This window comes from Anticarsia gemmatalis, chromosome 12 (assembly GCF_050436995.1).
Source record: "Anticarsia gemmatalis isolate Benzon Research Colony breed Stoneville strain chromosome 12, ilAntGemm2 primary, whole genome shotgun sequence".
NCBI classification, from domain to species: Eukaryota; Metazoa; Arthropoda; class Insecta; order Lepidoptera; family Erebidae; genus Anticarsia; species Anticarsia gemmatalis.
Window position 1 is genome coordinate 3,018,141 of NC_134756.1, and position 26,357 is coordinate 3,044,497.

The 26,357-nt window shown below is 35.6% G+C and overlaps 1 protein-coding gene across 5 annotated transcripts in view; it reads left to right on the forward strand.

Annotated features, from left to right (window-relative positions):
- Nucleotides 1-26,357, forward strand: part of DAAM (disheveled-associated activator of morphogenesis-like protein) — a 176,931-nt gene that overhangs the window by 49,599 nt on the left and 100,975 nt on the right. For 4 of the 5 annotated variants that reach the window (XM_076120448.1, XM_076120453.1, XM_076120452.1 and 1 more), the window contains exon 1: nt 23,676-23,902. The exons of the other annotated variant lie outside the window; for it this stretch is intronic. The gene's annotated coding sequence lies outside the window, so the exon portion shown is untranslated. Of the gene's footprint in view, nt 1-23,675; nt 23,903-26,357 lie in introns of those variants that run through there. 5 annotated transcript variants of the gene reach the window in all.

Here is a 26,357-nt window from a genome sequence, read left to right on the forward strand (position 1 = left end):
TGTCTTTAAAATATTTGTTTTTGTAGGTGTTTAGTTTGAGAATGTGGTTTTTATGTAATCAAATGCACTTTTTTAAAATGATAATAAACACAGTTTCAGGTAAAATAAAAGCTTTTAAAATAAAACTATTTACCTACGACCTTAAATTTTCGCGATACGTACACATAATATTATAATGCAACGGGTTTTAAACGTGATTTAAAATTAAAGGTTACGTTAGGATACCTTATTTGTTTACCCGACGTTTCCATCGAATTGCATCGATCTTGGTCACGGTCGATTAATTTCGATAAGTTGCACTATAAATTATAGCACTATTTAATATTGTGTTTTGTATTAAAGCTGCGATTGATTACGTTGATGACTGATGATGATCACTTATCAATGTCTGCCGTTATAATCTATCAAATACTACATAATACCGTGATCTATATGTGCGTGTGTTTCAGTTGAAATGTAGTTAAAATTAAATACTTGTTTCTGAGGATGGATGTATGTTTGTTTTTTCCTCTTTTACGCAAAACTACTAAACTATTTATCACCGGATTATGATAGTACTAAGATAGTTTGCAATCTGGATCAACACAGGCAATCTTAACCCTTGGAAATCTTTTGAGTACGAAGTCGCGGGGAGAACCTTGTAATTCATACATCAAGAAAATCATCTCCTTTAAAATAAATTTGTTTAGTCCAATGCGTTTGAATATTTAAGTAGGTATTTGTAAGTCATACAAGCCTTGCGTAAGATAAATAGTGGAATGCGAGACATCGACATTCAGACGACCGAGCAAAAAGTAACGCGGGGCAAAAGTTCACATTCACAAGGTGATTTTTACATAAGTATAAACTTCATAATTTTAATAAAAAAGATTTTTTCGACAACTCATACACAGTCGTGTGATTCCAAAAGTAAGCAGGGTACTATAGGGTAACCAGGCAAGGTCTGTGAATCGGCGAACATCTATTTTTCATACCCCGCACATATTTTTAATTTATATGACAAAGTAACGTTTTCCGGGTCAGTTCGTATTTCTATAAACATAGTTTCTAACAAACCGATAAGTTTACATCCAGGCTCAGTAGCGCGATTATCTACAGTCGAAACTATCTTTCGAGAGTTTGACATTTAAGAAAATAGGTATTATTTCTCCCGCTAGAGGCGCTGATCAGATTTTCATACAATATTTCTCGATATCTAGCCGGTTGTCAACACTGGTAGAAAATCGAGCTACAGAACAGATACTCGAGCTCATGACACACGTATTTGCCCTGGGTGGGATCCGAACAATTTTGTTTATTATAACTTTTATTACAAAAGACTTAACAATATCGACGAAAGCGGAGACGTTTATGGTTATATTCGAAATGTTACCTTTTATGCACTTTCTTTAAACGAACTGATTGTTAGCGCGTATGTGAAAGTCATGCGATGTATTTTTTAAGATAACAACGGATTCGGATCGTATGTGTGTTTGCTATTAGATATTTTAATACACACATATTATTATATAATATCACGCTTGTTATACCCGAAGGTGTAGGCAGCAGTGTATGAATGTTTACTATTTTACCATTAAAATCTTAGTTCCTAACCGTCCTAATAGCCTATTGGGCACGTTACGAAACTCTTAAATGTTATTTGAATATTTTGTATACGTAAAAATAAGCTTTCGTACGTTTCATACGTAAAAATAATACTTAAACGCAAATTTAAGTCTAGCGATAGATAATACACGAACAAGCGACGCTTTTCACGCAACTTCTAAACACATTTGGAAATATCTGTGTTTCTTAACTCCTTCCTAATAAAATGTTACGTCAAATCCAAACGTACCATCCTCACTTCCATACCCACGAGGATACCATTTGACGCCATTAACATCTCAAACATAGCCATCCCATCACAGCGATCCTATCATAGCTTAATGGTGTCTGTAGAATCACTCGAGCAGTGCGCCCGCGCATCAGTCGTCACGGCCATTATCCCGTCATGGTGTTTTGTTCACCATGCTTCCATGCCAGCTGTCCTATGAAAAAGTATAAATAACTGATTTAAAATAGTATAAGGAAATGAATACGGAAGGAATTTGGTAAGCTTTTGTTTTTAAGTGGGCCGAGGATTTTTATTTTAATTTTATTAGGAGTTTTTGGTTTTGATTGGAATTCCTGTTTAATTATGGTTTGGTTTTACACATACTGAAGTTTACCACTCCTGGATACCTAGCAGATAGCTTATCAGGAATTTTGCTGTCACTTTATCTTGTAGATTGGTTATCTGACAATCATTCTAATATTATAAATGCGAAAGTCTGGGAGGACAAATGCACATTTGTTACTATTTCACGCAAAAAATTGTAAATGGATATTTATGAAATTTGGTTCACAGATTTTTTTTCGGAAAATGTTTTCTCGCAACCCAAGTCGCGGGCAGAACTTAGTTATTTATAAATTGTGAATCTGGCCCTTAGTCTTTGCTTGCTGTATCGCTTATTTTTTCAAATCTATTTGGTTTGTAGGCAATAACTGTCAATAGTATGCTTTGTTAGCCACGATTGTCCTACCAGTAAATTGACTAGCGAGTAATATCATTTTTTGAGGTCGTTTGCGTGCCGTTACATTTTGCCTTACATAACCTAACATAAGTTTTTTTTGTTATTTCCGTCTATAAAGTCCTTTGAGACACTGTTACACCTACAATCTACATAGGTACATAATCACACGTTCTGCCTAACAGGGGTAGGTAGGCAAATACCAAAGAACGTCACTTGGTACGATCCTTATACGACCCTAACATCCTTGCCTTCATTCACATCCATATATCTTGTTATACAGGACCGACGGTATAATGGGAAAGACATTGTTTTTCGCATTGATTGGGAACTTCAACATATACAAAAGGTCAATGACTCTTATAGCTTTTTTATTGTTATAATTTTCATACTTGAAAAGATTTTAAACATAATGTTAGAAAAGTATTTCCTTATTTCAGAATATTCTTTCAACAAAAACGTTAGTGTTATCGTTCGTATCAGTTATATTTCATTTTATATTTGTATACAAAACATAAATTAATCCGGTATGCGTTCGATACATATCAGTTTGAGAGGTGTGGATGTGCGTAGGCGGTGAATGCTCTAACACTTAAATACAATATGTAATTTATGGCTACGATATAATTTATATTCCTTCATATTTTTATGAACTTATTGTTTTAACAATAATCGTTACGTTGCTTCACAGTATATTTCTTTCGTGCTTCTCAAAGTTGTGTAGGCAATGAAGAGCTGCTAATTGCATTAAATATATATTTATCATGTTATTGATCTTAGCATAACCACAAGTAGAAGTAATTATATATTTGTCCTTTACCATTGTCCCACGTTAGGTGGGGTCGGCACAACATGTTTTCCTTTTCCACTCATCCCTTTCAGACTTCAACTCTGTATTCACCCCTTTCTTGTTCATATACTCTTAACACAATCCATCCATCTCCCTCTTCTCTTCTCATGACATGCCCATACCATACTAGACTCCTACTACCTAGCTTTTTGTAACTGCTGCAACTTTTAAACTTCTTGAAACATACTCATTCCTCATCCTATCCAATCTTGTCACAAGTAGAAGTAATAATTATGGGACGAAATATCAAATTCCACAGGATTTAAAAAATCGAGGTAAGACTGAGAGGATCGAACAATAATAGAGTGCCTTCCTATCCGTACAAGCTCAGAAAAAAAAGAACAAAAACGCTTTTTGTAACAAAATTGTTCCTATGGCTTCCCTGACACGCGCCACGGCATCCACGTGCCACTCCCGTCTTATTTTTAACGAAAAAACGTTCCATGGAATACCATGACCGGTTCATACAAAACAAGTAATCGGAGCTTCCTATTGTGACATCCGAGACGTCAGACGGATAAAGACACGACATCAAACGTCAATCAAATACATTGAACTATCTTCAGGGGCAGATAGCTTCACAATAACACGGATTAGCGAATAAAATCTCTATTGACAAATACTCACATAATCCTTACGTGTATTTATGTAACAGATGTTTATAATTTTGGCATTCCGTGTCATGGATCTTGAATATAAATGTAATGTCGTCATCTGGGTCTTAGACGCTTTGATTCAGTTTATCTAATTTTCGCTATATTACTGTAATAGCTTTGAATAAAGCTGCAAATAATTTAGATGTTTGGTAACAAATGCTTTTTGGGGCCGTGAAACTTAAAACTTAACCGTTATCTCGTGAGGAATCTTGGAGAGGATCAGAGAACACCACTTTGTACGATCTTTTCAAACTTCCTTTGCGTCATTCACATCCATACATCTTGTTATACATGACCGCTGGTTACATTGATTTTTTAGAAAAATAAGTTAATTATAACGTCTTGTTATATGTTACATTTTCTGCTTACTATTATACCGAACCATATGCTTTCAAGATTAGCCAATTTCCAAGTTGACACATTCCATATAATAGAGTTGCAAGTCATACAGTAACATCTTGGCGCCATCGCCGCGTCGTCCACAAACGCAAGTAATGCAACATTTCACATAATGTCTCTTTATGTGGTCTGACTATAATTGATGCGATTCGCTTTAAGAAATTGCTTTTTAGGGTTCCGTTACTAACGGGTAAAAACGGAACTCTATTAATGAGATTACGTTGGTTGTACCTATGTTTGTCTCTCTCTCTCTGTCTGTCTGTTTGTCAATAGACTGTATCTTATGTATGAACCGAGATAGTTAGGCAGTTGAAATATTCACAGATTATAAATTTCTGTTGCTGCTAAACAATACATTCTAAAAAACAGAATAACATAAATATTTAATGGGGTTCTCATTTAACAAATATAATTTAACTACTTAGTTTTGCCCGATATTGTTAATGACAACGGGTAGATGCTTGAAATGTTCACAGAATATGTAGTTATAAACTAACTTAGACTAATTCAGATAGGTATATAGATGGTACGGAACCCCTCCGTGCGAGTCCAACTCGCACTTGTCCAGTCTTTCTTTTATTTATGTAATTGACTTGTTATTGTGTTACGTAAATTGGATTGATTTGTAGATGCTTTCGATTACTATTACAATTTAGATTGCTATCTTATTTGTGCTAAAAATAGTCTAGATAATTGTGCCTATTGACTGTGGCGCCTGTAAAGGCATTTCGCGGGTTTTGTTAGTTTCTTTATTTCATGAATGGCGAGGGGTAAATCAAAGTTATAGCCGTAGAGGCTTGTTACACACATATTCGGTTCGTCGAACCGTCGAACAACAAAACCGACCAGCAATTACTACACTTGTTCGGATTGTGCCGATTGGATAGTTCCTTTAGGTCCGTTCAGCGGGCTTATCACGTATCTCAGTTGACTGCTAGTGTACGTCAGTGTAGTGTACGCTTCGACATAACATGTTAATCACTATATTCTAAGATAGAAAACGATGTACAGCATAGTGGTTTTCAAATAAATGTCAACTGAGATACATGATAGCCCCCAGATCAGATTCGGTTTAAATTCGGTTGCAGCGATGTCAAGTGACATTTTTCCCAAACATTCATCTAAATATATTCGGTTTTGCCACCCGGCTAGGCCGATTAATGCCGATCCGAATATGTGTGTAGCAAGCCCAACGGCGGTAAATTTAAAGCCTTTTTTTATTAAAACAAAAGTTTATTGAAACTATTATGCACATTCTTTGTATTCTTTCATTCTTCACAGCTTTCAAGCATTACATTACCTTACGATTGTTGGACGGAATTCTTTAAGATCTTGTCATTACGTTTCGTAACCGTTATTATTGATACGCACGTGTAATTTAAGGAAAAAGTTGTTTCGACGAAAGATGACACTGATTTCGTAATATTTCCTTAATCTTTTGTAATGCCGACGAGTCCTATAAAAAGTTTCCGAGATACCCGACGCCATAACAATCGTTCCTATAGTGTTCGTGATGTGGACACAATGTCCTAATTATGGACTGCCACGATTGACAGAATGTTACGCCACGGGAAATGATAGCGCGTATCGTTTGTAAAAAGTGCTACAGATTGTTATATTGATATTGAAATGTGTAAAAAATGGAATACAAGTTGTGTACACTTTGAAATTTAATCGATTTGAGTGAGTTTGAAATTTTATTTGAGGACTTTACGTAACCTTTTAGTAAAATTTATGTGTAAGTAAAATGGGTTTTATAGAACCGATTCTTTATAATTGAATTTATTAATAATAATATTTTGTAGTACTCTTAATGTGGTATTGAATCCATACTAATATTATAAATGCGAAAGTAACTCTGTCTGTCTGTCTGTCTGTCTGTCTGTCTGTCTGTCTGTCTGTCTGTCTGTCTGTCTGTCTGTCTGTCTGCTACTCAATCACGTCTAAACTACTGAACCAATTTGCATGAAATTTGGTATGGAGATATTTTGATACCCGAGAAAGGACATAGGCTACTTTTTACCCCGGGAAAATGACGCATTTCCCGGGAAAATTCAGAAAATTCAACGAAGTCGCGAGAAATCAATATTATAATGACATTGAATTAACAAAATTCTGTTGCCATGGCAACTGTTTTAATGGCGGATATGCCTTAGCGCGACTTCGTTATACTAAGAGATATAAATAATTTTGAGAATATTTTTCGTGAAAAAAAAGCATATTTTATATCATCACGCTACGACCAATAGGAGCAGAAGAGGTAACAGTAAAAAGTGTTACAAAAACATGGAACATTCTGACCCATTCTCTCTTATGTGACGCAAGCGAAGTTGCGCGGGTCAGCTAGTGACAAGATATATGGAGGTGAATGAAGCAAGGTAAGTTTTAAGGGATCGAATCTTGTGGCGTTCCCATTTCTTAGTCTACTAGAAAAATACGTGATTTTATGGATATAATATTTTGTCTATTACAATTCTTTGTACGACTAATCAGTAGGCTATAAATAAATTCTCAGTGTAACAAGCTAACAGTTTAATACACCGATTTTACGCAGTTTGTCGCACATTGCTTCCCTACTTCCGTACACCGGAACAGCAAGGTCCTTTGATTCCATTACATAGGTACTCCAGATGAATTCACGCTCACATACCCCCCATCCCCTGTAGTTTTCCTCTCCAACAGAATTTTCCTTTATACCCTTAGAACGTGATATGCCAAACGCGTCCCTATTGTTTACCATATAAGGTGCAAATAGGTTAACAGCCATGGGTTTCATGCGACGATGCACACACATTAGTGCATCAACATCGTTTGTTTTTACATAGATGTTTTGTTACTAGATGTGGCGTGTCATATTTTTATAGTACGCTCAGTTTGACGTGTATGGATGGGATGTCAAAAAAAATGTTGTTGTTTTGACACAATAGTAAAGAACTTTCTCGTAATGTTGTCGAACATTTACGCTATTTCTAACAAGTATCTCTTCTCGCTTAAATAATCAATAGTTTTACTTACGTGTTATGTAAGTTGCGAAATAATGAATGGTCAAAAATATACACACAATACTTTCATTTGACATGTGATGGGATGATGTACACACAATACGGATATTTTTCTCTTTTGTCAATGCCATATTGTTAAACATTTTATATTTTTTACCTTTCTCTAATAATTACACTGGAACTACAATGTTTAAATATTGTAATTATTCATATTATGGTACAATATCTCGGGGAAGGAAAAGTCCAGTATTTATCACTACTCTTTATTACTTCTATTTAGAATTTAACATATTATTAGTAAGATGAGTATCTCTTGAAACTACTAAGACAACATAGTCAATGGTCATCCAAAAGTGGTACAAATGAAACCTTTCAAACATTTTCCAACTAGAAGTAGTGTCACTAATATTATTAACTCATGTCACTTCTAGTAACAAGTCTATAAAATATTATTAGTATGAACAATATACTATTATAATAACGATGGCGTGTCGAAATCACGGCCACGCCTTATGGGGCTAACTGGGCTATGGCGGTGTGTGAAAATATACGGCTCCCATAACCGATGGTGGTCCGACGCTCAATGAAAAGTAAAACAGCTATACTTCATTCAAGTGTGACGTAGAAATTATATAGTGGTGAATGAATGGTGGGTCAGGTTATTGAAAAATGCGAGATTGATCAGTTTGTGGCAATATTTTAAGAATATTTGAATATGCATATACAAACATTTCAAGAGAACCAAAAGCTTTACTATAGGCATCAACGAAAACGAAAATTCGTTGAAATTTAGTTTTGCTTGTTATCACAATTCTACCTATGAAAAAGAAAAGAAATTATAGAAGGTCGGTTGAACTATGGTCCAAAATATAAGGTTTGCTTATTTGATACTATCCACTACAGGGAAGATAAATGTCATAAATGAACCTCTAATATTGAACGCAATTTCCTTTCCACAAACTACACAAGGCCCTTAGATTCAATGGGGGTGAGCAGAAATCAAAGGATGACAGTTGCTAAAATCCTTGCCAGCATCGCCCTATGCGACAGGTTTATCAATCTCAATATCGGGCTTGCAAAATCCCCATCCCGCATTTGGCGTAGTAGACTAAAGGCATTACCCCTCCTTCATTCGGGAGGAGACCATTGCCTAGAAGTGAGACAGAATCGGGAAAAAAACTACCAAAAAATATATCAGCAATTACTACGCACAAAACACGGCAAAAGCCGATGATAATTGCCTAATAATACATCTGATAAATCAAAGTTCTAGTTCATAGTCATCTCACATATCTCATAGTAACGGTCAAATGCAATTTGTAACTAAAGACCACCCATTTTCCTTCCCGTCCCACGGAAATTCGTGACCGAATAAAGAATGGGACTCTATAATATATTCATATCAATGTTCGAACATGAATATTACAATGATTGTAGGTTTCCACGGTCAGCTGGGGACTTGAAGTGTAGGCTTTCCTTCCTACGCAAGGGATAGGCTGTATAATTACATAGCCCGATGTTATCGCCCTTTAAACGTGGACTTAAGTTATTATTAAGATTAACGGTGTTAGTTTCTTGTCTAATACGTTTAGGAAGATATAATCGGTATTTTGTTTCATTATTAAGTTAAGTTGTGTTGGTAAAAACTGGTCAAATGAATCAATATTTGTTTTATTTTGGTTTTTGTTGAAACGGTAACAGAAATATACCATATGTGAGTTTCAAGTTTTACTTTCACGGTTCATGAAATACAGCTTGGTGACAGACAGACGAAGAGCGAAGTCTTAGGGTCATAGGGTTCCCGTTTTATCTCGTTTGGTACGGAACCCAAAAAAATAGAAAAAGCATGATAACGTTTTGTGTCCATTGAAAAGTTCGAAACGTAAACGTAGTACAGCCTTAAAGCTCTAAAAGATAAAAATATTTTTAAGAAATTTAAAAAAGAAACTTTGTATTCATCAAATACAATGCATTCTCCATGTAGGCGATATCACAGGTGGCACATTTTCTAATAACATCAACAAAACAAAATGTACACTCGATCCGATTCAGATAACAACATTATCACACAGTTGTCGATGAAATCATTCGATTAGATTCCGTATATCGATCGAAAGATAATCGAAGTGAAAGTAAATCGATAATCGAACTGATCGATTGTTGCGTCGATATGTAGACTGCTTTGTACTTCCGCTGAAGTTACAGCGATTGCCATTATAAGTATCTACGCACAATTAGTAGGCGTAACGATTACTTCGGTTCTTAGGTATTGATTGGACCACCGTGGTTGGTTAAATCGATACAGTTCTATGCGTAATCTAAGGTAACGGGTATTATTATTGCGCTTCCTACAGTCATCTTTGCACAGTATTAAGGGCTTCAATCACAAAAATTCAAATGATAGAAACGAATTAAACTACCAATGAGTTGCTTAGTTTATTCTTATCATATTAGGTCGGGGAAAAAGTCTTTTCGCATAATAGTATGTATGAACTTGTAATAAAATCTCTTTGACTTCAAGAATCACACATGAGTATACGGTTCATTAGGTTTCTTTCAGTGAGCTCGTGAGGTACCCAAATATCGAGCGTTTTAGTGTAGAGAAAAGATTTTATTACAAGTTCATTCATTACTTAATATTTACATCGCAATCTCCTTTGCAAGGCAAGATTGGAGTCTTCTCAAACTGAAAAATAACGGAGCTATTGGGTCGTGAGGTCACTTTTCAGAAGTGTGTAAGTATTTGTATACTTATTTATCTTATACTTACTTGTATGCTCTTCGAGTTGCAACGTAGCAAAAGAAACGAAAATAATAATAGATACATGCTTGAAGTTACTATCGCAAAAGAGGACCATAGAAGGCTCTCACACACAACCACTTATCTCAACAACAAATTGGCAAGCTTACAACCAATAAATCAATTAGTCACACTAATAATAAACAAACGCACCCCAACACGGAACAGATGCGGTAACAGCAATAAACGCGTCAATATTATTAGGTAACAAGTGCATACAGCTAAAGCGCGATTCTCTACCACTATCGACTACCGACAACCGGCCTGTCATCGAGAAATTTTGTATGAAAATCTGATCAGCGCCTCTAACGGGCATCAGAGGACCTATTTCGACAGCACATTTTAAGCCAGCTGGCCCGCGCAACTTCGCTTGCGTCACATTAAGAGAATGGGTCATAATTTTCCCCGTTTTGGTTACATTTGTTACTGGTACTCTGCATCTATTGGTCGTAGCGTGATGATATATACCTATAGCCTCCCTCGATAAATGGGCTATCTAACATTGAAAGAATTTTTCAAATCGGACTAGTAGTTCCTGAGATTAGCGCGTTCAAACAAAAAAACTCTCCAGCTTTATAATATTAGTACAGATGTCAAACTTTCGATACTCGACAGTACCGACTGTACAGAATCGCGCTACAGATGCGGTAACAGTAAAAACGCGTGAATATTATTAGGTAAGTAGTGCATACAGCTGGTGATGTCATCCAGCCGGACATAGGCTTAGGAACGGCTGCAAGAAAGTGAATAGAACTAACCGGTTCTGTTGACTTGATGTCTTTGTCATTCGTGATGATAGTGATAAGGACAATACAGTTGTATCCTACATTGTCGTTCTGTATTTAATAGATTGGTTTCTGTGCAAAATTGTTTTGATATAGACATAAGCTTGGCATTGGCAGTTACAATAACTGCGCAATTTTTTAATAAAGTTATGGCTGTAAATTTTTTGTTAAAGTTATGGTTGCAATTTTAGGGTACACTTCAGTCTCATTATCTTTACTGTTCCTTTGACGTGTAGATGTAAATTAAACATTGCTTAAAATTGAGTCCCGTTGAAGCACTTAAAATTTGGAAAATAATGTTTTGCGAGTCGAGTATTAATAAATCACCGCTAAATGTAGCTCCAATTGATGAGACAAGCGTAGGATCGTAAAAAATGCCGTACTGAGGGAGAGGTCAATACTCAACAGTGGAGAGAAACGGGGTGAATAGATTGATAGCTAGGTAGATAGTTAGTTAGATAGATAGTTAAATAGGTAGATAGATAGGTAGATAGATACATGATAGATGGATAGATGTAATTATAAATCCGCTATAAAGTTATATAACTCTGATAATAACGTTAGTTAGATATGTATTGGTAATACCGCGGAATTTACCCAATTCATAACTTAGCATACTTACCAAATCACATACCAAAGTTACATATAAACATTCGTAACTAATTTCTGTAACAATTTCAAGGGTGAAAGGTTAATGTAAGGTTTCGCACTTCGATAACAATTTAGCAAAACAGACGTAATAATGCAAATTCAAATGCGATTCAAACGCGAATCAAATGCGAGTCAAATGGCGCAATGGCAATAAATACGTCAATATGATTTGGGTAATTGGTGCATAGAATTGTGAGACGATGACATCATGCTGTCGGACTTCGGTCGCAGATTCTTCATAGGTTACAAGTGACTGGTGAGAATGCTGGCTTATGGTTAAAATGTATAGATCTTGCGTATTTTGTTCCATGTATTGTCATTTCAAAGTTCAGCTTGCTATACATATATTCCGCTCGACATTAATCCGCCTAGATAGTCAAAACTGAATAAGTGTAGATGAACCCGATCAGCACAAGCCGAACGAGTAAGTCGAATCGGTTTTGTTGTTCTATAAATATTGCCGAATCGAATATCAGTGTAGCAAATTAGCAATCCTTACACTATTAAGTATTGTGCCGTGTTTAATTAGAGGTGTTGAAAGAGGAATACTACGGTTGTGTAATAATTAATTTTGTTATAACCAGATTTATACAATCAAGGTTACTGGTTAAGTCGATCTCGATCGATAAGGGCGTGTAGTTTACATAATTTATTTCTGATTTGTCTCTGAAACACCCCATCCTAAACGTAACCCACGTCAGGATCAGGGCCGACGGCTTTACGTGCTCTATAAATCACGGAGGACCTCAACTTCCTAACTCCGGGCAATCTCTGAGAAATTCTTAACACTAAATCTTATAAAAAACTTTTTTGCCCAACCCAGGATTCGAACTTGAGAACTCTTGCGCAGCAGCCGTATACACCACCGACCACGCCACGGTTCGGAAGCAGTCCATACCTTATAGTAGTCTTATATCAAGTTCTTCAGTTACCCGTTTTTCTAGTTTATGATGTCCTATAGGTACTAATTGTTCCTAAAAAGCTAGACCAACCTAAAAACGTCCATTAGGGTGTTTGTCGTGCTAGTACTAAGTGAGGCAAGTGACGGTTTTTGGGTGTGGTTAATTGCTTAGGAACCCTGAAATGTGAGTCGTTTTATGTCATAAGTCTTTTCATCAGTGGCTAAGCTAACTCAATTGACTTAGCCAAGGCTTAGTGCTAAATACATACATACATACATACATACATACATAATATCACGCCTTTTTCCCATACAGGTAAGTAGAGACCAAAGAACGCTCGAACGCCACTTGGTACGATCCTTACAAACTTTCCGTGCCTCATTCACATTTTTCAGTGTTAACATTGCGAGGCGCCCATAGCCAGTTGCGCTCATCGGTCGGTAAACGATTTGTGAGTTAAGCAACCTTTGGCGCGGTCATACCATAGATGGATGACCGCATAGTGGTATTTGAGCTGGGCGTCTCCGTGCTTCGGACGGCACGTAAAACGTTGGTCCCGGCTGTTGTCTACTAAGCTAACAGTCGTTAAGCCATGTCAAAGGCCTCTCGGGCGGCTTGATCCACTTTGACACTAGGTTGACCACTAACCATACGACAAACGAACAAACAGTGCTAAAATTGTTCGTTATTACAAAAAATATCTTGCATGACTTCCTGATCTATGAAACTTTCAATAGGTAAAGCTGTATTATCCTCATTCTTAGTTAAGTTGTTTATAAGAAAGTTCCTAATAAACAAACAGACTTTCCTCTTTACAACATTATCACATTTACATACTGAGAGTTGAATGTCTTTATTACGACAAGAGAAACTAGTTGAAGACTTGACCAATCAAACTATTATTATTATTTATAAAGCTGAAGAGTTGTGTGATGAACATATTTTTTGTGTTATATAGACCATTTATCGAGGAAGGCTGTAGACTATATATCATCACGCTACGACCAATAGGAGCAGAGTACCAGTAAAACATGTTACGAAAACGGGGAAAATTATAACCCATTCTCTCTTATGTGATGCAAGCGCAGTTGCACGTGTCAGCTAGTAAATTATAAAAGAAAAGTATTAGCCTTATTCAAATGTTAATTCAACGCACTTATACTGAGCCTATCGTGTTATCATTTGCATATTTATCAAGATTGTAATGAGGAACTGCTACTAAGTGATTTGGAATAGACATCATTATAACAGATGGAATAAGCTGTATTCTGATTATTAAGTTGTCAAGTGCTTTCTTAGCAGATCATAAAGACAGGTTTAAGAATTCATTTTCCCCTAGTAAGTACTATGCATATTATATGTATTTGTTCCACACCTACGATGACAGTGTACCTTTTCTTTGCTTATTATTTAAAATCAAATCGTAGGGTTAACTGTCTGTAATTTAATTAATAATTATAATATTGTCAAAAAGAATAAGCTGTAGGACCATCTTAAATAAATAAACAAGAAATCGGTTAGCCAAGCTCAAGAGAAGAGCTAGCATGAAACTCACGACCACTAATTTCAATCGCCAAATATTTTACAGTGTAGTGGATACATTGAGACACCCGCTGTTTAATCTTTATTTTTAATACGCAAACTACATTCCCATCTCGTAATAGATGGGAACAGGAATGTCAATACTCTTTGAACACGTACGTACGCCCAAGGGATGATTCTATCCCAAATATATTAAGTACCCCTTTACATTAGGGTCCTCAGTTAGCTGTATAAGGGTGAATATTTATACGATGTTCATACGTGACTAGCACAAGTGTATAGTCCACAAATCGATGACAACAGACCACTGTTTACTTTACGAAGACTCTATTATAGAAGCGGACTCTAACATAATTGGAAGAAAGGTCTGGCTGATGATGAGAATGCATTCTATGTTGGAACGCATTCACGACGATGAAGTCAGTAATCTATTCTTTCAATTAAAGGGGATTCGCATCTTATAGTCGTTTCTTTCTAGAAGACTCATGTAAGAATTGAAATGATAATTTTAAATTTACTACGCAGCACGCTTAAATGTAATCACGGCGACGGTGATTGATTGTGAACAGTGAAAATAGCTTGGCGTCTTATAGTACAATTGCGTCGCAAGGAATATGTAAGAATGTTAGATAATATAAGGTAGAAAATGCATCTCCAGTCATGATATTACAAGGATTGAGATTATTCGAGATTTTGTTCCGTCATATCATCTGTTAGTAAATCGATAAAGTACTGATAAGATAGGAAAAGTTTCTGCTTTCACTATGTATTTATTATATTATATTTACCTGATCCAGAACTGTTTAAAAACCTTGTATTTTCAGTATTATTATTGACTCATTCGTATTTTGATGTAGATTGATGTCCTCTGCTACGACCACTCGCGTAAATAAATAATGGTGTTTCAAAAAGAGTAAACATTTTCATATTATAGTATTGCTGTATTACATGCATTTTACCCTTCGTTTCCTATTTCAACAATTCATACTTTGTTTCATAAATACGTGTACTGATGAATCTTCGTACTACAACACAGACACCAGGAAGTTTTAGCGTAGTAAACCACAGATAATATCCCTATAAATGTCCCTGGTCATCTACCAATAGGGATGTTTCAAAACATCGATGTTTTAACGGAAAAGCACCGATGTTTGGTATCAATGCATCATCTACCTATATCATCAAACGATTATATTATTTAACTTAAAAAGTAGAATTCAAACCTTTTATGAACAACCTTTGCAAAAAAAGACGAATTCAGTGTGCCCCTTTGCATACTCATTAATCCAATTTTATAGATTTTCGTTGTATGTTTTTGGATCCAGCGCACACTTGAGGGCAATATAGCTCCCGTTGGAAACAAATGACTAAGAGGAAAGAAACTTTATATGCTCCGAGTAATGAAAACAAGCTGCTTTAGATGACGAATAATTAATAAATGCGTGTTCTTAGACAACATCGAGGTTTTTATTACGATGTTTTTAGACATCAATGAATTTGAAACATCAATGTTTCAATGTATCGATATTTTTTATTGTTCAGAATTTACAGCCCTATCCACTGATCTGCGAGGAAGCTTAGACCACCTATCTGCAATGGACCACACAATACGTTCAGTTGTTTAGTGTCGCAAACAGAAATAGTATTCGCAACATCGTGCACGCAATGATCGTACAACAGATTACTGTCTTTTGAAATTTAACGCAATGATTCTAAAATTTGTGGTGAATTTATGAAAAAATATTCAGGCTTGCACGTGTAACCGTGTTTTCAGATAAAAAAAAGTATTGTTGCAAATACATACAAAATTTTCTTTTTTGTTTTTTTTTTATTTATTTGATTGTTTGAGTTTTCACGTTTTATTAGAAAGTCTGTTTTCTTCATTTAACCACAAAACATACAGACAAGTTGGTCAACAAATCATCTTAAAGTAGTATTCAGTAGAAACCACGTAGCAAACAACTAACACTGTTTTGTGGTTTCATAGGGACGCATTGTTAGGGCGCAGTTACGGCGAGAAAATTTTCTGTTCAATTGAACATAATTTTACCATTTTTTATGTCATACGGGACCGCCGCGCCGATTACGATTACGATAGTCTGTAGTATTTGATCTGTGTATGTCCAGGGCGCTCTTTCCCAGTGTTTTCATTAATTTATTTTCAGAAGGCAAGGGAAGAAATGTTTTTGTTATATAAAATACATTGATATGCCTATTATATAGCAATAGTAGTCTAACCATGATAAAGTTATACTTAAACGAAGTGCCGAGAGAAACATTTAACGCAACGCTACACTATGCTAGAATCCTTGCCTTCATAACTATGCCTTTACTAGACGGAAACGCAGACTCTTAGCTCGTACAATATCTATTGTTCCCGTCTAGCCGAGTGTAAGACTGTCTGCCTATCTGTGCCGTGGTAACGTTTCACAGAGCATTTTTCAGAACAATGCCCGTCTACTTGAAGATGGTGTTGATGTAATTAGTGCGAAAGATAACGCTTTATCTATGCATCATCGTGTAATTTGAGACTGGAATTATTATTGTTTCGTAGAGAAGTAAAAATTGTTGGTCGAAAGAATTTTAATTTTGTATCTTTAGCTGTTTTCGTTGCTCTTTATCTTGCAATTTCATACATAAAATTACGCGTTTTACCATAGGGGTAGGCTGAGACCGAAAAACGCGACATAGCACGATTCTTAAATGCTATTAAAAAAATCAAATACCTTGTGTTTTAGATGTCAACTGCCCTAAATAAAATAAAAGGGCTCGACTGTTCTGATTTCGTAAGTTTGACTTTAGTTTACAGTACCGATAAATATCGAAAGGTCTGCATAGATACAAAACATTGAAATATCAAAGCCACTGCATATTTTAGCACAGTATCTGCGTAACAAGTGCCACCTAGTTTATTATGGGAACGAGCTAAGAACGTAGAAATAATCTCGCCGTAAACTAATACCGACATTGTTTTCATTACTTAAAGTTTGTGAAGCAATGTGATCTTGAACTAAATTGATATTCGAAGTGACGAAATAAAATATACAATAAATTAACTTAAAACAAAGGTTACTAAAAGCATTCTTCGATTTCTAAACCGAGTGTTAGTTACTAATACCTGAGTAATCTCTTGTTCATGTTATATTGAATGAGTAAGTGAGTATTTTGTTATTTGACTGCCTTTTGCGCGCGTATCCGAATGCTGACCACAAGGATTTGAGTCTCAGGACGAACAAAGTACTATTGGTATTTTTTCGAAGTTTGGTAACGTCCCCTTCTACACAAATAATTGTTTCGGGTCTGGTTGTACTTTGTGTCCGTTGTTTGTATGTTTATAAAAGTCCCCACGACTCAAGAGCAATTCTTAGTGCGAGAGTTGTCTTACAAAAGCAAAAAAAAAAAATACATGGGACTAACTTTAGTAATGGCGAAACGTGGATACATTTCATACACCGTCCTCTGTCTATACTCTTGGGTATGACAATCGTGGTAAAATCTATACTATAAAATTATTTTACTGTTAGATAGCCCATTTATCGAGCAAGGCTATAGGCTATATCATCACGCTTTGACCAATAGGAGCGGAATACCAGTAAAGAATGTTACAAAAACGGGGAAAATTTTGACCCATTCTCTTATGTGACGCAAGCGAAGTTGCGTGGGTCCGCTAGTATAGTATAAGTTACTAATAATACCTCAGTAATGTCTTGTTCATGTCATTTGAATGAGTAAGTGAGTATTTATTGGGGTGTACCAGGAAATAAATCTCGGTAGCCATTCATCGCTGGGAAATACATGTTAGTGAATTTAGGGCGTGGAAGGTCAGTACTCGGTTCACAGTTGGACTAAGTTATGAGCTCATTGACAAATGTAAGCAGTTATAGTTAGGGGAAATTTAGACAATCTTCTTTAGGATAACTTTTGGAACCGCGCCAAGTTTACGTAATATATATCTTTCTAGCGCATAGGAATATACTTTAAATATAGCGATCCTGTAGTGTGACTTTCATCAAAAATATTATAGTTAAAGTTGTTTGCAGTCACTTTTTACGATTATTATGTATTTTATTTTCGTACAAGCTGTGCTAACTTTGGAGTCAAATTACCGTGTGTAAGTTATCCTATGATATTTATTTATTTGGATTCAAATTAATTGGGTATGTCAATGTTTCTACGTGTCTTATGACTTGCGCTACACAAGCCGCTGTATCCGTAGATATTGCACAGTTCAAGTGGTCTGTCAGTGTTCTCCTCTGATCCAATCAATCAGAGAGGCGAGACCGCTACATCCGCCAATTTGTTCACGCACTACATTGTCTTCTATTTTTTATTACACTTACACCTACTAATTTAGTTTATAGCAATCCTCTTAATGACTGCAAAGTTTCACTTCGTGATAATCAATTTAGTGCAGATATTACGTTACATTTTAACATCTTAAAGGTTAATCTGATCTAGGTAGCACGCGAAGCAAGTGTTGACGAAAGTAAAAGTAGCTCGGAAATCATTATGTTAATTTATTCGCGGTGGGAAAATATTGTTTCGCAGGGTAAACCACATTAGGATTGTTGTTTTTTGAGATTTGTTTGTTACTTTCTATATCACTAGCTGACCCGCGCAACTTCGCTTGCGGCACCTAAGAGAATGGGTCAAAATTTTCCCCGCTTTTGTAACATTTTTCGTTGCTACTCTGCTCCTACCATAGCGTGATGTTATATAGCCTATAGCCTTCCTTGATAAATGGGCTATCTAACACTGAAAGAATTTTTCAAATCGGACCAGTAGGTAGTTCCTGAGATTAGCGCGTTCAAACAAACAAACTAACAAACTCTTCAGCTTTATAATATTAGTAAGTATAGATAGTATAGATAACGTAATCGTATTTTCTGTTGATATTTTGCATTCAATCTCTGTTTTAAAACAACGGGTTTGTAAGATAATAGAAGTATTTTTTAAACTATCTATTATATTATTTTAAATTCAATAAACGGTTTCCATTGAATAGTCTATTATTTCTTTCTCTGTTTCCTCAATTCTAAATGATAAATAACTTTATTTTCCTTAAGTAGATATCAATGGAATTCGATTTGGATGCTACTGAGTTACTATTGTTGCATTGTGAAATAAACATCTTAAATTACAATTGAAAGAACTCCTGAAGAACTTGACATTGGAAGAATAGATGGAATAAAAACTGAATATAGTGAAAGTTAAGAAAAAAAAGACTCAGAAATTGAGTACCTCCTTCTTTTTTGAAGTCGGCTATTAAAATAAGTCTTTGGAGAAATTAAGTTGTCCTATCCTTTAGGTTGATGTATTGCTCATAAGCGATACAAGTTCTACATTAAAGATGATTAAAACCTCTCAAAGAATTTGTCACAGGTTTCATTAATCATCACCTGTCAACATACAAGTTTAATACGAGGTGACGAAACAATTATTTCACTTATATTTTTTGATGAATTTACTCCCGATGTTACTACTTCTGAATTATTTTCTAATAGCTAATCAGCTAATTGTGTCAGTATATTTTATACACTTGCTGTCACAATATCTATCGGAATAGGTTATTCGACTCCGCATAAGTCTGGCCCTTAGTGATGTTTGGCAAAAGGGTCTGACGTCACGAAAAAGTTAAATTTTTAATTTACAAAGATGGGTGTCAGCCAAGGGAATAGTAGTAGTTTTGATGCCTACAAACTGTCTTGTTTTGAAGCCAAAGTAAAGAAGTAATTTAAGTATTTTTAAGCAGGTTTTGTAAAATAAGTTTTTTTTAATTGTAATGAAATCTTACCGTGTATTTTGATAACATTGTGTATTTTCAGCGATTGTTCAGTGATGCATGAATAATTAAATTTGTTTTGCTTTTATTGTACTTTTTACGTCGTACTGATAATAAACACGTGGTGTCACATTAAATAAAGTAAAGAAAATGTTTACTGATTGAGATTGTTTAGTTATGACAGAATTTTGAATGTTACAATAGTTTGAGAAACATCAGCTTACTCTTTTATCATAGTCTATTAAGTCATTATGATAGAGATTTTTTCTGCTTTTGAAAGATCATTTAAGAGGCGTAACAAGCCTTTATTGATTTAAGACCTGAGATTTAAGCTTTACGAACATTGTAGTTTCTAAGGTTACCCTTAAGGGATCAGCGTTGTCAGCCAGTACGATTTTGGTACGCCCCGATTTTTTTGTGCGAAATACTCATTTAACACGTTAACTGCCACGTCAGGCACCGGTACCTGACGCACCTAGTATCTGTTAGGGCCATGTCAGACACGGGGGACTGACGCAGATGCATATATTTCAAATCAACCCAAGGAGCCGTCTGGCACGTTTATCGCATTTTTCTTTACGGTAATTGACTGACAAGGCCCCAGAGAAACTATGTGCAGCTTGGCCCACCACTTTCATGATTGGAACGAAAATTAAATAGGAAAAATAAAATACGACACTATGAAATTGCAAATGCTTTTTATTTGGCGAAATAATAACATTATTATCGGCGTTTACCGCTGAGAGAATTAGAAATAAAATAAAATAGTAGGTATTAGAAACAAAACAAAATTTTAAATTTTTTTTTGTTCTTCATTAAAACATTTTAGACAATAATGTGGTTCATTGGGACAATTTGGACAATAGGTATTGACTTGCTTCGTTTTCCTTCTCGCATGATTTCTATCCACTGTTTCTACATTAATCTTATAACACCTCGAGCAATATTTACGAGATTTTTTTACAGGTCCATTTTTCTTTATCAACTCATGTTTTTGCCTTCTATTTCTTGTAATCGACCCTTCTGGCTGACAGTTCTCTTTACCCGAGTCTGTTAGGTGTTTGCACAATTTTTTTCTGTAATCTACTATCCCTATCTTCGACTTAGTAACTTCTTTATATATTATGTAGGAATTAAGTAAAGCTGTGTTCAATAATAATTCAACAGCAAGTTTTCTGTACCATTTTACACTTTTTCGTAATGGTGTTGAATACGCTATCATTTGATCAGATAGATCTACAGCAGATTTGGCGTTGTTATAGTCTATAACAATTTTTGGTTTAATTGTTTCTTTATTTCTTCTGAAAGTCCTTGTAAATCCTACAGAATGTTTTGTAGATAGTAAATAGACGTCCCTCTTATCTTTCCATTTCATGCACGTCATACCATCTACATTTTCTTTAGCTCGAAACTCTCCCTTATTGATCTTGCCTGTTATGACATCCTTTGGCAAATATCTTCTATTTTTACGTAGCGTGCCGACAAGATGAGTTTCTTTCTCCAGCAGCTTTCGTCCTAAGTCTACGCTAGTGTACCAATTATCGGTAAATAAAGTATGCCCTTTTTGTAGGTATCCTTCCATAAGTGACATTACAATATTGGTTGGAGTTGTATGTTGCGTTGCATCTCTTTTTCCCTCATATATTTGAACCTTGTTTGTGTAGCCTGGATTAGTACCTACACAATTTGAAAACTTTGATGCCATACTTGTGTCTCTTCAATTTGATATATTGACGGAATATAATGCGTCCTCGAAATGGCACCAGAGACTCATCTATACATAGATTTTCTTGCGGGTAATAATGCGTTTTAAAATTCAGGTTTAATGTATCAACCAACTCACGGATTTTGAACAAACGGTCGCCATTTCCTTGGTTTTCATTATTCGCAAAATGCACCATTCGCAACAAAATCTCAAACCTGTTACGAGACATTACTGTTCTTGGAAAATTTTGGCAAACTATGGGATCTGTTGACCAGTAATCGGCTAGCTTTGGCAATCTAACTATTCCCATAAATAAAATTAAACCAAAAAATTGTTTGATCTCGTCCTTGTTTGTACTGGACCAACAAAGTAAACGCGATCCCCGCCCAATTAAATTTTTAGAAGTAAGGTTAGTAATTGTTTGAGTAGCGTAGCGGTTAGTTTCAATAGCAATTTTTTCAAATATACTGTCCGGCACCAACAAAGCATAGAAATCCTCTGGTTTTGACTGTGCCATCGAATTTCTCAACCTATAAGGTTGTAAACCAGGGCATTCAGTAAAAGGTATTATTTTTCTTTGCTTACCCGCTGGTTCGTACCATAAATCGGTTTCAAACTGCGTGCAAACCTGTTCCTGTTCCACGTTATCGTCTTCATCATCACTTTCAATAACATATCGCCTCTTTCTGTTTCCACATCTACTTACGCAAAATAACAGCTGTGTCGTCATATATTTCACTTTGAGTCAAATTTTGCTTTTCCAGTTCATCAATAACTTGTAGATCAAGTAACGATAGTTCAAAATCATCCATATTATCAATAATCGACATTATTAGTAATAGTAATCGTCACATAAATAACTTTATCTGAGAGCCATAAATTTACGCGCCTATTTCGACAACTATTTAGCAACGACTAAATAAATGCATTTGCTGCATGCAAGAGGCCCCCGACAGGTTGCAACGTGCAAGGAGCGAACTATTTAGGCACTTACAATCAACCAATCGCAGCCCGCAGTGAACGAAAAGTTTTCCCGCGCAAATGCAAAATACGCGCGGCCGCAATATTATTACTTGTTTCATGACAATGCCTGACAAAATGCCTGACATGGCGCAATAGGTATATTTTATACCGTTTGGGCTTTGTCAGTCACATATGCCTGACAAATTTCATTTTACCTAAATTTTACATAAATAATCATGGAAATTAATACGACATGATCAATTATCGTAATTTATGTCAATATGTTACATTTCAGAAAAATAAAAAAATGACGTCATAAAATTTTGTATTTTTTTACCTTGGCAGTTAACGTGTTAATAAATTGTGTCCCTTGCGTGACACCCTAAATCTGACTGCGCGTTAGACAAGATATCGTCATCGCGTTAATAACTTCAAAATTATGCCTCGAATTAAGTAATTTGATGGAAAAGACTACCCTTACTTAGGAATCTTTAGTATGATGGTAATAAAATATTCTTCTGATGAATGTCAGCTAACCTTGATGTTTATCACTGGGCATGACGTGAGATCTTCTTATCCTACACTATCTTGATTGAGAGTTTTCAATGGCGCCTTATCTCATGTTGTTTGATGTGTCTATTTAGAATTGTGACGTGTGGTGTGGTTTTAATGGAAGGTGGTTTTAGAACTAGAATTTTATGAGCTAAGATTATGAAAAACAGATTGATATACTTACTCCACTGTACTCTTATTGCATATCCATTTACTGCGTTTAAACATAATTGACCCGTATTGGTAATACGTATTGCATCGCGGCTATAATAAACTTGTCAAAACTTTGATATGCGTGATGCCGTTGCCGCACAATTTGACCGATATTTTCCATTTGTTCCAGGTGAGTTCCCTTCAGCATTCAAACGGCATCCGCAAATAAAAATAGACAATTAACTATCGAAGACGAGTACGGCACGGTAAGTAATGATAGTTGTTTTCTACAAGTATTTTCTCTGACGTGCCGTGACATCGCTACCTACTTCGGTTCAGCGGCTGCGATTTCGATCGGCGGCGGTCGATCGCGGGTGCGTGCGCGCAGACTTGTGCAGTCACCTGCCGCGTGCGCCGACCGCAACACGTCGCGACACTCACATCGCCGGAATGCCGCCACTCGCGCCTAAAACGTCTATTCAAACGAATTAACGATTTTAGGCGCCAAAACAGTTTTCTTTTCTGGTGGAACTTGTGTTGTCAGTGCTATTTGTGCGCGAGTTATTTTTCTTTGAGGCCTTTTGGACATGGTATTTTTTGTGCGTTTTATGGTAAAGTTACTTTTTGGATTCCTAACTTTTAATAAAAGAAAAGTGAAATAAAATGACGATTCACATCGCTTTTACATTTTGTCTTATTTTGTAAATTACAGTTATTTCTATAAAAAAGGAAATGTACACGAAGATGAATCGTTGTTTGTTTGGTTTCACGACTACAGATTGTTTTATAATAGGCCAGTGAACTCTTAATGCACGGACTGTTAAATCTCTTAAAATGATGTGCTCTCTGAATTAAATCTTAGTGAAACATTTATGAGTAGGCACATTTTGTAGACAAAAAGATTGTATGTTTTTTTGTAGTGTAGAATATTAGCATAATTATCTCAATGCATTTTGTCAATACACTTTGAAAATGTAGAGTAATTAACGTGTTAGATACTAGGTACGGTATGAATTCGCAAGTACCCTCATTTGCATATGCAGATAGAGATTTGGGGAAGCGTTTGTTCTCAAGATTGTAGTGATAAATGATCATTCGTGTGTTCCATCGATTATTCACGATTAGTTTCGACATTGTCTTCCTTTGACACGCAATTCTTTTCTTTGTTCTATTTAAGAATATTCAATACGGTATTTGTTTTAGTAATACGATGTTGATTCGTTATTATTCTAGAAAAAAGTGTACAACATGATACGTCGCGTGATAATTCCAAATACCCGCATTTGTTTATTTTTCTATTTCAAAACGCGGAATTGATTAAACATTCTCATGTGGGTTTTGTAATAACTTAAAAGAAACAAAAGCTAGCCTTGATTTTACTGTTTCCCCGAAAACAGTTGCATGCAATTCATCTCATTGTAATACAATTGAAAAGGCCCATTCACCCTAACCTTTCGGCAGAGGCATTCAGTTGCGACACTCCGTGCAACAACGCATGCAAGTGGGGTAATTTTACACGACTCCTCACTTACCGGTGACCCTTTATCTATTTGTCAGTTTGTCTGCTATTACTTAGCCCTTTTCGAACTACATCGTAAATAGAAATAGATGTTCCGGTACTTTGTTTTCGAGGTGATAAAAGTAAACGAAGATACCTTTAAAAGGTTACTCGTGTTTTTTTTCCTCAAAGAAAATATATGTTGCCTACCTCCGTGGCGCAGTGGTTAAGGCCAGGTTCGATTCCCACACGGAACTGTTATTTATGCGATCCACAAAATGGTTGTTTCGGGTTTAGTTGTACTTTGTGTCCATTGTTTGTAAAAGTCCCTGCGACACTAGAGCAATTATTATTGCGAGAGTAGTTTTTGTCAAAAAGAAAAAAATCTGTCATTAAGGTCTGAATGAATAAAAAGGAAATGGAAAAGATTATTTATAAATAGCTGTACTATCGTGTGCTATCCAAATGCAATCTTTATCGGTAATTAATCGTACGTCTTTAATCGCGATGTAGGTCAAAAGGATGCATTGATTAACGCGCAAGATTAGAAATACATTTCCTTTTCACTTCATTTGCATGTTTCTTTCATATTTATAGAAATCGGAAGTATGATCTCCATTGTACAAGACCACTTATATTTTAATAATAGCCACAGGAGAACAGTTAACTACTTCCGAGTATTGTCTTAGTACACCTTTGAATGAAAGTAAGATGCGAGAGAAAATTGTTTACCTGTTTTACATTCGTGAGTTCAGTAACTGTTTGGATCAAAATATCAGTAATGTGTTTCTGTATAGTCTGTACTGTCGGGTATCGAGAGGTTGACATTTAAAATGTACTGCTAAAATAGTTCTTACAGAGCCCGATAGAGGCGCTTAACAGATTTTCGTGTAATTTTTCTCGATAGCTAGTCGGTTGTCGGTACTCGATAGTGGTAGAGGATCGAATTATAGTCATGTTTGTTTGTAGATAAAGACACAAATGTCATTGTCGAGATGTCTGATTATTGTTTAGGGTATTCTGATAAGAAACAAACGCTTCTTTAGACTCTTTAAATATAAAACAACTTTTTAACATGGTTTATATAGACGTAATAGTGCATTAATTTCCATACAATTTATAATTTATTCTCTGGTTTCTGCCTACCCTAAAGCTTGGTAGGTTAGGCTAGCTAATTTTTATATCGATTCATATAACTAACAAGTGATGATCGTAGCATTTTACATCCTTTAAGAACCTTCAATAGTTTCTCATCACAGACAGAAATAATCTATCGATTTAACGTCCAGCGGTTTAGCGATTATAATGAAAATAGCTAAAACCGACTCAAAATGGCGAAATCGTTTTACGAAAACCTAGTGCCGGTGTACAATTTAGACATGCCTGTGGTTTTTCGTCATGCAACAATGTCAGTCTGGATTCCAACATTAACGATTTGGCAAAATAATAATCGCGCGCAAGAATTTTCGACACGTCTGGCGAAAATCGATAACTTTAAATATTTCGGGTGATTGTCGTAATCGAATTTGACTGTACGCACTTCAATTTCATTAAAATATTAAGAGGTC